This window comes from Anopheles maculipalpis, chromosome X (assembly GCF_943734695.1).
Source record: "Anopheles maculipalpis chromosome X, idAnoMacuDA_375_x, whole genome shotgun sequence".
NCBI classification, from domain to species: Eukaryota; Metazoa; Arthropoda; class Insecta; order Diptera; family Culicidae; genus Anopheles; species Anopheles maculipalpis.
In genome coordinates, this window is record NC_064870.1 from 1,725,493 (window position 1) to 1,739,920 (window position 14,428).

General features: G+C 47.6%; 2 protein-coding genes across 2 annotated transcripts in view; both read right to left on the minus strand.

Annotated features, from left to right (window-relative positions):
• Positions 1-14,428, minus strand: part of LOC126561148 (uncharacterized) — a 506,370-nt gene that overhangs the window by 183,404 nt on the left and 308,538 nt on the right. The gene's annotated exons all lie outside the window — the stretch shown is intronic.
• LOC126567677 (dihydropyrimidine dehydrogenase [NADP(+)]) overlaps positions 1-14,428 on the minus strand; it is a 338,650-nt gene that overhangs the window by 67,267 nt on the left and 256,955 nt on the right. The gene's annotated exons all lie outside the window — the stretch shown is intronic.

Genomic DNA, 14,428 nt, shown 5'->3' on the forward strand with positions numbered 1-14,428 from the left:
TTGGGCGGTGCGCTGGACGAACCTGGTACGTGCAGTACCTAGTGCACGACGTCATCTAAAACGCCGGGTTAAGGTCTATGGAGACCACACTGGTGCTAGTAAACTAGAGATGGAGAGAGAGAGAGAGAAAGAGAGAGAGAGAGAGGGGGAGATAATGAGATAGTGAGAGAAAAAGATCATCAGAGCATGGTTTGCAAGTCAAAGTGCCGTCGATTACTGGCCATGGGAGCTTGCCTGTGAACCCGAGGTCATCGCTAATTACTTCGCATTAGGGGGAGTCGACGAAGCAAACACTACAATCTCGCACCAACCTTTTGCGGGTTGCGAGAAGCTGGAAGCTCTAGCGGAATGGAGGGCGAGGGGAAGCAATTTCTAGTAAGCAGCTACCGTCTGCTCAGTACCTCGAAAACTCCCCAGTTCTCCGACCTTTAGTGCTACCTTACCCTATCTCGGACCAGCCAGCAATACGAGGCGCATGTGGAATAATGGCGAGGCTTGTTGCTGTTGGCGCCATCACCGTGATTACTGAACGGAGACGTCGAATCAGGAGCACGTTATCGATCGTACGATTAGGGACCGCACATACATCTCCGCCAACTGTGCGAGATGAACGTTCTTCACGTACACAATAATTACGCGAAGATTTCTTGTCCCGTAGATGCGATTTCCTGGGATACTGTTTTGTACTTCTCGTCCAAGATGTCTTAGCAAGGTTTTGTGTGCACTGTATAACTGTATTCACGCTATTCAACTGATTTGTATACATCTGGTTAGTAATCGTCAACGGATACGTCAGCTTCCTTGGCTGCCGTGCTCGTCCCCACCAGCGGCTCAGTTTACCCGCGATAAGGACTGGACTTGGTAGGGCAGATGAAAGGTGCACGTACACAGAGAAAGTGTGATAAGTTTACCGAGGTACCCGTGCGTCATACCGAGCTGGTACCCAATACCCGAAAAAAAAAACGGAAAGGGTTCTCGCAGAGCATCGGCAACCTTGATAACAGAGCCGCGCAGAACCTACCCGGACACCGAAAAAGATATCGCTGCACACGCACACGCTCAGCCCCTAATGGCTTATCGATTTCTTTTCCTCTGTGTGCCGGCCCGAAACTAGACCTGCTGCCGATCGGCGATAGGCAACCCGTTGATAACGGCTATCACACGACTGGTCCCTGTGGCTGTCCCAAATGTTGCGTCCGATGTTCGGCAGCAGGGTGAACTGTGTGTAGCCACCGACGAGAGATTTTTTTTCCCTCCTCACCGCTCTGAGAACCGTCTGGTCGGAGATCTGCAATGGGCAAAGGTTTCAAGCTGTTCAAGGTGGGCGCTAGTACGAGGTGAGGCAAGATTTGCGCAACAAGATCGACACCTCACTCGCAACTAGAAAAAAAAACACACATCCATACACACAGAGACAGACCCCAAAACATCTAGAAGGCCACCACCGCGCGATGGTGTGCGCGACTGCAAAATAGGTGTTACCGAAATAATCCTCGCACACAATCTGGAATGCGCGCATGAAGTAATCTTTCGGCCACATGTGCACCGACAGAGCATTAGAGCGTGGAGACCGCAGCGGGAGGCATTGGCTACGTGGCGCGATGGGACGGTGGGATTAATTTAATGCTAATTGTTATTTAACATTACGAGCTAGCTAGCTAGGGTGGCGGAAGATTCGGGGGAAGAAACAGTGAACGAAAAATCTCATCGTGGCTAAAGTACGCTGAAGATGCGTTTAGACGACGCTGTAATCTGGATCGTTTTGTCAGGATTAGCGATATATTCTTGGTCAGCCTATGATGTCCAGCGTCTGATGTCGAATGGCCTGTAGGACTTTTAGGCTCTTAACTCTTTCATATGGCGCTAGCCAATAATAGCACTAGCCTCCCAACAACCCGAAAGCCAACCGTGTAGCAGGAGCTACAGCAACTTCGTCCGCCCTGCATCCATTTACTGCATGACGCGCCAAGCAAAAACGCCGTTGCGCCATTTTTTTGTGTTGTTTATTAGAACGCTTAAATTGCTCTATGGATATGTGTTACATTCTTGCTTATTGTACCAGCTCTTTTTTGTGTCTTCTTCCTCTTCCTGTGCACATGCTGTTCTGCGCCGGTCAGCTCGGCATTGCGTCGATGCGTACTGTTTCTTGTCGTATGCGGCGGTCTTGCGAGACAGCGCAGGAGGACACTGGGGATAGTGGACACAATAACCGGGTGTGGGTACGGTACGATTTCCTGTATTAAGCGCGTCTTTATAGACGGTGGCTCGGCAAGATGAGGAGCACGACCCGGGTCACACTCGCATGCTCAAATGCGTCCGACATGCGGCCGACTAACGAGTGGCCCGTCCGTCGGTGTCCGCCATATTATGCGCTGCCCTGCCCGTCAAGCCATGTGAGCCGCTTGTGTCTGACGATATCCGACACCGGCTGCACTGGTCAGCGTTCGGATCTAACACACACCGGACGGTGCTAATTGAAATCTAACTGGAGGTGGACCGCTCGTTTCCTGTGCAGCTTGGCAGGGCGAAAGAGTGCGATTAGTCATGATTGTCGCAGCTACTGCACACGGCTTATCAAGGAAGATCCATTATCAGTTTACGGGCCATTCTGCGGCGGAGGTCGCATATCAGTGACAGTGATCAAAGTTGCGTCGCCGCCGAAAAACCAACTCCAGCTTGAGAGTGTTGGAAACTTTTTTCGTGGTCTGGACGAGCCTTCCCAGGCGAGGACACAGTCGAGGACGTAGGGCACTGGGGAGCTTCTTGGTAGGTTTGTAAAACGCGGTTTAAGTTTGCGTGCTAGGCAGCGAAAGCTTGGAGCTCGACCAATTTCCAAATTCTTACCGTGAAGTTCATGCTAACCTGTCAAGAAGCATCCATACCCTGAAGGCTATTCGGTGGTACAAGGAGTATTATTATTTTTTTCCTCGGACACGGACACACTCCCTCTCTCCCTCCTTCTTCTTTTGTGCCTAACCCAACAATCTAATACATTTGGTGAGGTTTTCTCTCTTCTGTGAGTCCCCAAAAAACCAAAAACGCAACCAAAACTCCCCTGCTATTATGGCTCCAAGATTACCCGGGGTGTTGGGTTTTTTTGTTTTTTGTTTAGTCTCAGTCCCTTACCTTGCAGGCTTAGGCTGCCTTAACTACACGAATCGTTGGCGGTGTGTAGCACCCGCCTGCATGAGGGATTTTATTTCTTTTCGGCTTCACTTTCCTTATCCTCACCCCTACCCACGGATATAAACGATCACGTGCCAAAATGTAACACAGAGAACACCACAGTCCAGACAATTTTTCGCTGGCATGTAGTAGACCCGGAAGGCAAGTAGCGTTAGAAAATTATGATAATTAGGCAATTTTCAACTATCGCACTCAAGCTCAAGCGTTAAGGTGTTGCAAATGGCGGAGGGTAGGTTATACTAGCATTTCAAGGTTATGGTTAAAGGTAGACTGTGGAGCTTAGTTTAGTTCCCTCAGGGGTCTCACCATCGTCCGCAAAATTTCGTCCCGATAAGAAGTTAAGGAAATCACACTCACCTCAAAATGGTGCAGCCCGTCCCAACTACGCCATTTTTTGTCGATGAAGTAACGCCCGAACCGAAACATCGTACGATCGTGTAATTCGAGCAGATCGGTAACCTCCCTTCCCTCCCTTCCAGACCGCAAAAAAAGGGTGTTCCGATGCGAATTCCGAATTCCTAACCTCCAATACCCGCACAAGAAGTGTGTTGAACCGGATGGTGAACTGCGTACCGCAGCACAAAATTGCGCCCGTTTACCTTTAGGCGGGTTTTGATGCCTACCTTAGTGGCCGGTGTGCTTCTGCCTGCTTGGGAGACAGCCGACAACGGCAAAGGATTGTTTTTCGCTGCATTCGTACGGAAACGCAACCGAGGATGGGAAGATAACCTATCAATATACCTTAGCCAAGGCGAACATGTGGGACATGTAAGAGAGCCATTAAATGTACATGCGCGTAATGCGCGATATATAGAGAACGAGAGAGAGAGAGAGAGAGTGGAGCGAATGTGGGCCATTACGCGCCAGATTTGCGCAGATCGGTGCACAGACCTTCCTGTTTCTGCTACCCAACTACCCCCCCCCCCCACGCCCTCATCCCCCTCCTGCTCCACTCCCGGATTTTCCATACCTTCCCCTAACCCCTTCCCGCAAACCATTCATAAACTGACCGATCGAAAACTGCTGCTGCACAGGTAGAAGCTGCCTGTTCTTGTTGGCAAACGATTTTCGTGAGGTGTTTGTTTCCTCTGTTCATTCCCTCTTGTCTGCGCCTGCTCTTTCTCTTGGGTCTTAGTTTCTTCTTCGCTGTTTTTTCATGTTTTTTCTGATATGTTTCTGTGTGTATTTTTTACTTCTTTTTGGCATAGAAACATATGCTTCCCATCTTCCTGGTTTTTTCTGCTGTTGTTGATTGTGAGATAGAAATAAGGCAGAGTTGGAAAAAGAACACATACGTGCTAATAAAAAGCGCATACCCCTTGCTCGCGTTTGGATGGGGTTTTTTGGAAAGAAGGGTATGAGGGGTAGGGGGAAGGGGAGAGGTATCTTAGGCGGTGCATAGACCGAACACATTCCTACCTTTCTTGTACGCGTGAATGAGTTTTTCCGCTGTTTTCTTTCGAGATTTTCGACTGGTTGTCCGCTGGGTGGCCCGGCAGGAAACGGTTGCTTGTGCGCTGTTTGATTGGAAGCGTTTGGTTGGTGGTCGGTTGGCTTGGTTTGATGCGTGTACCGGGTGGACCCGGTGCGTATTGATGCAGTCCCGATGTCCCGGGCGGACACTGTCACTGCCTGGCAGATCACGCTGTCTATGGACACGTGAAGGATGCAGCAATGCAACGCAGGAAGCCCATCAACACACACACAAATACACAGCAAACTCTTTACGGGCTGTACGCACTGAATACACGCGGATGACGTTTGGGGCTAAGGCAATGCTATGTCACCCGCCTTTGAACGCACACACTTCCTAATGAGCACACCGGAGGGTGGGAAAAACGACGTCACGAGGCTAGTGTGTCACCTCGCCGGGAATCTCGACGGGAATAGGGAGATGAAGGGAGAGACCCAAAGCATACACACACACACACGCACGCACACAAACACTAGCAAACGTCGCGCGCAATCGCTGGGGTAATCGGGGGCCACCTTGGCGCTGGTCTTCACGTCGAGCCGTACACGCCGCCGGTCGAATATGTTGTGCGGCTTGTCGTTGCATGACGGGTGCGTTTTTTTCTTTCGATCCGACCATCGTCGTCACTGTCTTGCGCTCGCGGTGGCCGTGGTGGTCTTGGTGGTCTGATCGGGCGTTTGTCGCCCTTCCTTTCGCACCGACCGAACCGGTTTTCTTGCAGCAAACGGTGAGTGCGTGCGAAGAGCGAGAGCGAGAACCCATTGAAGGGCATCTCACCCGCACCGGGCGGTTGCTGGCCCCCTGCGGTACCCTCGAGCGCGGCCAAGACGCTCCGAAAGCGTCTTACGGAGCGGGCGGTGAGCATGTGTGGGATGCGCTTGATTTGTTGCGTGCATCCCTTTCGCGCACGTGCCATCGATCGAGCCCGCAGTACGTCATCTCTTCTTCTCTCTTTCTCTCGCATGGCCGGTAACCTTTTTCTCTTGGGTCTGTCTGTCTCTCCGGCTGCAAAGACGATCGCATGTGGTGCCGCGGCATAGCCGGCCGCTCGCAAGAGATGAGCGTGAGCATCTTAGGCCACGAGCAGTGGACGCAATTTTTCCCTTCCATACGCGCCATCCAACTGTCTCACAACTGTCCTCACAAAAAGCCTTCGCCACATGTTTTGCCTAACTGTTTTGTGTTTGCGCTGATGAGATTCTTTTCGAAAACATTTGCTCGCGCACACACAGACAAAAATGCACAGCGAACGGGATGAGTGCACCCCCGCAATGCACTTGAAAAGTGCAGTCGATTTCTTAGTAAAGGTGGTTGACAGCCGGTTTTACAGGGGTTTCCTGGTTCAGCTTAGCGATCTCCAACTCGTCCCCTGGAGAACCACGGTAACCGAACACACAACTGCATTCTACTAAAAAACAAAAAATTGTGATAGAGAATTTTATTTATTTTTATATTCCAGTTATCGAATGGCAGGCCGAGACTCCTTGAGATTATCTGGTTGAACAATAAGAAAGGCTTCAATTAAATATTTTCTTCTTGACTTAACTCATTTTTCTCGTTATCACCGGTATTACCCCGGATGGGTGTGAAGGACTGAAACTGGAGACTTGGAGATAGAAGTGCGTACTGTTAGACATTTCCTTCCGATTAAATAAATAGTCGAATGAGCAATACGGCCAGGCCGTCCCTCATGAATAAAAAAAAAAAAAAAAAAAAAAAATAAATAGTCGAAATCAATTCCGACGTTTTTTTCTGATAACATGACACATCGTAAAGCTATCTATCCTAATAATTGTAAAAGAAGGAACATATTCTTGGCAGATTAGATTCTAGTTTCAATCAACTGTACCAACCCTGCATTTCTTTGGTGTTTTTGGTGCATTGATTGTTTTCGTCTGGTGCTTTGAAGGTTGTCCCATTCAAGATCTCTCGCTTTATTGCTTCCATCGTTTGAGACAAACCACTCTCCCAACGCACAAACGACTTAAGCCGATTGAGCTTACGCATAATTTCATTCCTCTCTGAGTCGCTTGTGTTCTCTCTAGTTTACGAAGGCACTGTGAAGGTCAGTTCTACAGGGGTTTTCCCGTGGCCGTTAAGAGCCTTTTCACTGTTTTCTCAAGCAAAGTCAAGCAGTATGTATGCCAAGCAGTTAGGGTTAGGGTTAGGAATAACACGTGATGGAAAGAGGTGTGAAATGTGATAGCAGAGCATTGAAAAACTTAATTCCCCTCCTATAAATTGATTTCTGGCCAGAAAAAAACATTAAAGCCCTGCTTAGTAGCCAAAGAGGTGACCAAAAAGATACAATTCTCGGTTCACGCAAAAGAATGTGGTAGGCAAAAATCGATAAAAAAACAACACATTTCTTGTGTGTCTTCTTCTAAAGGTTGTTATATGCTGGTTCGTTTCTGGCGTGGAAGTTCCAAGGCAAAGTAAGAAGTAACACGTGGTGTAAAAAAGCGGTAGGCATAATGCAATTAGTGACGTTTGAGTTTTTGTTTTCTTCTCTAGACCGGCGGGTACTGTGGATGGCGAAGCAGTTGACACAGCGCAACACTACACGCAAATAGTGTTGGGAAATTTGTTGGAAAAGAAAAAGGAACGGAATGGAACTGGTTCGTATTGCAAAGGGAACGGAACGCGAACCTTGGGTGCAAAAGAATCGTATTTGAAATAAAAAACCACGGTCAACGAACCGAGGGGGCCGGGAGGGAGGGGAGAATGTACTGGTAAGGTTCATTATTTTTGCCTCGGACATTCGGATCACACTGGGATTATGAAAAGCGCTCTCCATGTTGAAAACAAGTTGAATATCCCAAAAGAAACAGAACTATTTTGCTAGGTTCGAGCCGGAACGGCCAACCCTACCCAAAACGAAAAACAAAACGCAACGGCTTTGCTTAGGACATGTGGTTGAAGTAAAATAAGACAAAAAAAATCCTGCTCGGGGCTGTAATAGGCAGCAAAATGCATGTCGATTGCGGTGGTAAGTGCAGGAAAGCAAAAGGAGAAGAAAAAACGAGAAGAAAAGAAAACAAGTCCAATTCCAGTGCTGATGTGGAACATGTGTGATTTAAGCAAGAAAATGAGATACTAAATTGAACGCACTCCAGTTGTCGGAACGACCTTTGACGAACGTCCCTGCCAGATTTGACATCCGCAAAATGCGTGCATAAGAAGAGACGCTTTGGACGAGCCGGATGAAGCAAAGGGCGTGTGGAAGGTTCGTAAAAAGTGTCTACAAATTTAACGATGCCAACAGACTCCGGGATTTTTAATGTCCGTTGTCGGCATTCTTCCTTCTTGCTGCGCTTATGGAAGGTGCTGAGCAGCGGTTCCGTCCCTCAAGCAGAATCCTACCGATTCTTCGAAATCCTAAATGAGTGATGTGGTCCCGTGTGCGTGTGTGTGTGTGTGTGAGTAGGTTTTTTACTGTTGATACCATCGGTTGAACATGAATCTCCAAGAATGGTCGGTTGGATTCGCCTGTTTTGACTCATGTTTTTTTGGCAAACCAGACTTCATTAGACCACAAGCGAATTTGCTTTTAGAGGGAATTTTGCACTTAACCCTTACGTGGCAGCACACAAGAGCGATGGGTTTGACATCGTTTACCGAGGAAATCGGGTCGGGTTCGGTGGTAGTCGTAAAATCATTTTCGTAGATCGAGAAACCGAAAGAGACAGAATTTTTGGCGGGCAGGCAACCAACACGACCAGACGTCGCACTGGCTGGAGGGCTGTCATTTAAATTCCAACAGCGTTTCAGCTGTTGTCGCATGCACGGAATGACATTAAATTTGTCAATTCGAATTTTAATGACAGCAGGGCGCGGCTCCGATTGCTTGGAAAGGCCACGCAAGCTGTCTAATCTGAGATTGATCAATGGAACAGGTTGTTTTCGCGAACGGGGACGCTGCTACGGAAACCGCGTTGCTGGCTGGCTTTCGAGCGAAGCAGGACGAGCAGCGCGAACAGAGAAGCTAGCACCATTATTTGGAAAATATGCACACAGACACAATACAACAACAACAGAAAAAAAGTCGCTTGAAGAGTGAAAAACTCACGCCATCACGCGGTGGACGAAACAAAAAATAAAACTTGTATAAAAAATCTCCCCAGCAACAACACACCCATAACCCACACCGAAAATCGAACAAAGAACACACAAACAGCATCGAACGCTGTACCAGAAATAATCACATCAGCAGGATAATCAGCAGGATTCCGGGCGTTGGGTTCTGGGTGAACCATCAACAATAACGAAGCGAACAAAAAAAAAAAGCACTCGGTGGCTCCCGTTGCCCCGGATAAGGACGTTGATAAATTAACGTGCCATTTGATCACAATAAAAATCCATTAATCCTTTGCCGTTTCCGACTATTTTTTTGTTGGCTCCCCCCGCTCTGCTGTATCTGTGTGTGTACGAATTTTTTGCTCTCCTTCTTTTCACCCTCTCGGATCGACTGTTTTGGCAACAGTGGCGCGTTCCCGGTGTGATAGAGCGCCCGCAAAAAAAAGGACCCTCGCCGAGAAGCTGGCTGGCCGTGGTCGTGGATATCTTTGTAGGTTAGTTTTTTTTGTTTGTAGGAGAAAGTCCTCTTTTTTGTGGGTTGCATTTTGTGCAGTGGTCTGCTGCTTTATGACATTTTTCTTTCTCTGGAGAACACGCCACGTGAAAGGAAACAGTGCAATAGTTCCGATAGAACGATGATACCTCGCACCAGCAAGGACACTAGGTGCGAGGGCAAACGTTTCATTAGAAACAGCAAATGAGGTAGAAAATAAAAAAAGGAAATGTAAAAAAAAAAGATATCTTAATTACATCATCATTTCGCCCAGCCTTGTGTCACTGAAGGGTGTTAAATGGTGCGCTTTGCTGGCAAGGTAGGGCAGGGCAGAGCAAGTAATAAAACCCAATATCTAAAATCGCTTAAATGAAGCGAAATGTGTGTCCCTGTGTCCCCGCAGCGTGTACCACCCAATCGGTTAGCGTCGGCTTTTTTTTTTTTGAGGGAGTGCAAACAGAAGAACAAAAAAGAGTCACCCAGCAGGAAGTGACATCTCAGTAACGAGGATGGGCAGCAAACAAAAAATTACACCCATTACTGGCAGAGACAAATGTTGTAAGATATATAGAGAAAGAGATTGTTGGGCAAAGGGAGGGAAAGATCAACACAAAACTTCACTGCAATTCGATAATGCTGTCACTCTGTTACGGATATTGAGGCACAAAGAAGCTACTAGCTAGATATGGCTGACGGCTGGGACCCCAACGTGATTGCCCGCTACTTGGATGTGGTTGCTCTGAGTGCTGCTCCTGATCAGTCGATCATCAAAAGGCATAGGCAGGAACAATGAATGAACCCTATTAAATGACTCCTACTGCGACTGCCATTTGGACCAGGTGTTCAAGGCGGCTTGGCTTTTGTATTTGGAAAGGGAAAGCGCTTCCTGTGGCTATCCTGCGGTGTTGTGGATAATAAACAATGCTGATGATACACTGGGCAGAAGGCACAGCCAGTTTTGTTGGCCAGGACAGAACTCAAGATTTTTTTCGTTGCTCTCCTCGTGCCGGGAGCGATTTGACAGTTCGGAGGATGCTCATCCTTAAGCAGAAGTGGGCAACGTCCATCAAGCCTACCCAGCCAAATGCAACACTCCTGTTGCAAATAGCGAAGTGTTTCGGAAGTATCCACTCCACCGGCGGCAAGCACAGGGTTGCCTTTCATATGGGCACATGGTAATCTTGCTGTTGGTCATCCCATCGAGATGACAGTCCACAATTCACCCTCCTTACAAGTAACACCGCCGAGTACATCGAGGGGACATGAATTACGACCGCACCACCCGCATCTCGCGCAGAGCTATGAGGGAAGATGGCGGGAGAGAGAGAGAGAGAAAAAAAACCCCTGTCCAACCACAAACACTGCACCAAGAGTCGTAGACCGCGCAGATGCGCGGTCAACATCCAGCCAGTACATTACGATTATGTTTATTAATCTAATTTTTATGGTGATCGAACGGCCGGACGAATGGACACGGTCCGGTGCCGTGAACTTCCCAAGTCCAGTACAGCAGTAATAATGATTTACGACACTCGAGTACATAAATGTAACATTGTTCGAGCTCTCCTGCTCCAGTTAGTAAGGAAGCAGGCAGAACAGCTGAACCGGGGGGAAAAAAAGCCAACAGGAAAACAAAGAGAGCATTGCAAGATCATAAATACATACAGGTCGGGGCATGGGTTTCGGCGCTTGCACGTGCGATGTTCCGCAACCGTAAGTGTTGCTATTTTGCGGTTAATCTTCCACCCCGGGTATTGCGGGCACCGTTTGGACATTGGGCAGAAATTTGTACACCCTGCGACAGGTTGACCTTTTTTTTTTTTTTTGGAAGCAGTGCCGCATCCAGCGGTGCGTTGTTTATTTGTTTTTAGGTGCTGGTTCGGACCTTCCGATTTTATTTGCTATCCATCTCCCAGCTCGCTTTAGTTCGGATGGTTGACAGGAATTAGTTTTACGGTCAAGCAGACAACTGTTGTGTACTTTTCCGATCGATTTCAATTTGTGACTGTGCTGCGTCATTAATGGCTGTTATTTATTGTACTCTACACGTATGCAGATGGTACGATTTTTTGGGCATTGGAAATTATTGAGTCATATTCCTTTTTTTTTTTCTCTTTTTTGGATTTTGCTTACTCATCCTCTTGTCCTCCATTTCGAGCATGCAAACACACGGGACCAATGACAATTGGAGTCACAGTACAAGCTTCTCTAGCCGCTAGCACAATAATGCAGAGTTGAGGATCGCTTGAGGGTATGTATTAAAAATCAGTAAACAATCCTACGTCACAAGCAGTGCTCTTGAAGACATTGTCTGCGACAGTGTTCGGTTAGGTGGCAGACAGATAATTCCATAGCAAATGTTTAAACAGTGCATCAGCATAGTTGCTACAATCTTTAGCGCACGTCCCCGAGTCCCGGAAGGCGTATGATGTGCGTATGCGTAGATCTACCTTGCAGGGACTGTGATCAATTATCATATTATGCCAGGCGCCCCGAAGGCCTTTGCTGGGTCAAGTGGTGCGAATCGAAGTCGGTTACAGCGCCAGTACAGCAACGGAGGGATGCATCTTCCCGTGAAGAGCGACGCGCAATCAATCATTGCAAACGAGAGCTAGAGTTACTTGTGCGAGATCAAACGTGCAGCCATTACTGCTGCTACTGATGTTGCCTTTTTTTTAGTAAATTTAATGTAAACAACAAAAAAATCTTTCTCTCACTCTCGCGCGCCTGCTAGATACTTTCACGTGCCGCTTGACTACTGCAGGGCAAAACGTCAAATATGGTGGCGTAATGTGTTGCGATGACAGATAATTGCCGGCGGCCTGTTGACACAAGAGAAAAAGGCTTGTTATGAGGTTTCGATCGGGAGGTTTTTTTTTTCTAGCTCTGTGTTTTGTTTTTTCTTTGTCCTAGCTCTCTGCCATCGTTTGTTTGGAAGGATAATATTTGCCTTCGGAACAGCCCGACGTCTATCCTCCGCAGCATGACGATGACTCCCGGCACATGGGTACAGTGCCACAAAATTGCTGGGAGTCTGTATGCGCTACACGCTTGACATGGCTTAGGTTCCGGAGTGAAATTAACGCTTGATTTAATGGCAAATTAGCCTTCCCCGTTCCGTCGGTGGAATGGGCCAGCGTAGGTAAGCGTATACTGCCCCATGGCGCTAGGCGCGCATAGAAGATACGCTGATCAATCGGCCGGAAAACCGACGCCGACCCCGCCGAGTGTCACACAAGGGCGAAGGATATTCAATTCCCCGCTCAACCGAGCGTGAGATCTGGGAATGGTAATTTCTTGTGGTCCCCCCTTGCGCTCTTGCCAATTTCGCCTCGAATGTCCCGAAGAGTCCCGAAGAACGGGCAGGCAGAATCAGATCAGTGCGCAAATCCTGTTGCATCGTGGAGGGTTTTTTTTTTGCTCTCTCTGTGCGTGTGTGTGCCTAGGACGGCTCAAAGGCTCGCCTGTTACCGGCAATCTGTTGCCTATTGTTCCTCGGAGAGAATGAACCCCAGGCCCAATGGGAAGGAACAATGGCTGGATGACTTGAAGAATGTTGAATGTCGGGGAAATTTTGCAAACGAAGTGTAAAGCGTTTCCGCTGTGTCGTCACGCAACAAAACATGGCCAGCTTACGCTCACCTTGCTTACCGGGCGGATTTGGATGGTCGGTAATAAATCTCACCATTCATCATGTGACGTTTTGGGCGCGGAGGATTCCGGTGGCTGTCAATGTAACGCAGTGTGACAGTAAAATTCATTCGATTGCCGAACGAAACGAGCGCTTCGAGTGTTGCATACCATTCAGGCGCTCACCGTTCGAATTTTCCATTTCAAAACCATCGATAAATGACTCTCTTTTGCGCGCATATGTGCTGCTTGGTGCCGATGTGTTTTATTATATCCCGGGATTCGCTCACGGGTTTTTTTTTTTTTAGTAGTATCATTATTATTTCGCCATACTCTCGCGGGAATCAGCTTTGCCCCGCTGTATCGAGTTTCATTTTCGTCCGCCTGACGGTTATTGTTATTTGAATTTAATAAATTTCCATATCACCCGGGCAACTAGTGTACGGTTTCGGGGCCTTAGATCGAGCAGTATCATTGCCCGGTTTTTTTTTATCGTTTGCCCTCTCGTTTGTCAATGGCCCATTTCCCGGTTCGGTGCATGTGGATTGATGATGATGATGATGCTGATGGAGATGATGCTGCTGTTTTATGCCGAGCCTTAGGCGTACAGGCGGACGTACTATTCCGTACCCCGACACCTGTGTGTGATGGGGTGCACCGTACCAGTAACGATACTCGATTGATAAATTACAAATTCGATGGCGTCCTGTCGGGGTGTTTTTGTTACGTTTTTATTATTGCTTCATGCTGCAGATGGAGAGTTTTAAAAGCGATAAGCAGTAACCAAAAGGGTGTATGCAGAAGATTTGACAGGTACGGTTTTACTGCCCCATTGATGATGCTACCAAATTTTTGCTAGTTGCTATGAATTCCAAAATAAATTTGCCTGTTGAGCGTGTGTGTGAGTGAGTTGGCTCGTAAAAGTTTGCTTTTTATTATGGCGAAGTGATACCAGCAGGGAATTGAAATTCATCAACCGAAGTTACCGCGAAAACGGGGACGAAACGAGTATCTGTCAGTTGATCGCGGTGTATAGTCCATGACGCCATGAATATCAGACGTAAGAGTGAGTTGTTGCTGAGAATATATATCCTAAAAAATTGTGTAAGAAATGTCAGATGCATTGATCGATAAGTTCTAGAGATAATTTGCTTCTTCTTCGTGGCTTAACGTCCTCTAAGGTCACGCCGGCCATTAAACGTCTTACTAGACTTGTTTATACCAAATAGTTCGATAGTCGAGTCCTCACCTTCGGGAGGTCGGTCCGAATGGGATTAGAACACCGGTCCTACCGTGTAAAAACCGCCTCCGCTGTCGCATAAACCGCTGGGCCGCCCCTAAGAGATAATTTACGTAGTCCAAATTTAAGGTAAGAGGCATAAGCCGTCAGTAGCATCCGGTAAGGGTCCTCGATAGTAACGATTCAATTTCTTATCTCATTCTGAAATTCTTAAATACAGAACAATGAAGCTGGCTAAAGGCTGGAGTGACCCAGCTTTGATAGTCCAGCAAGCTTAGTATGATTAGTTCCCTCCACTCAGCAAGCAACGGATAGAAGAAAAAAAAAG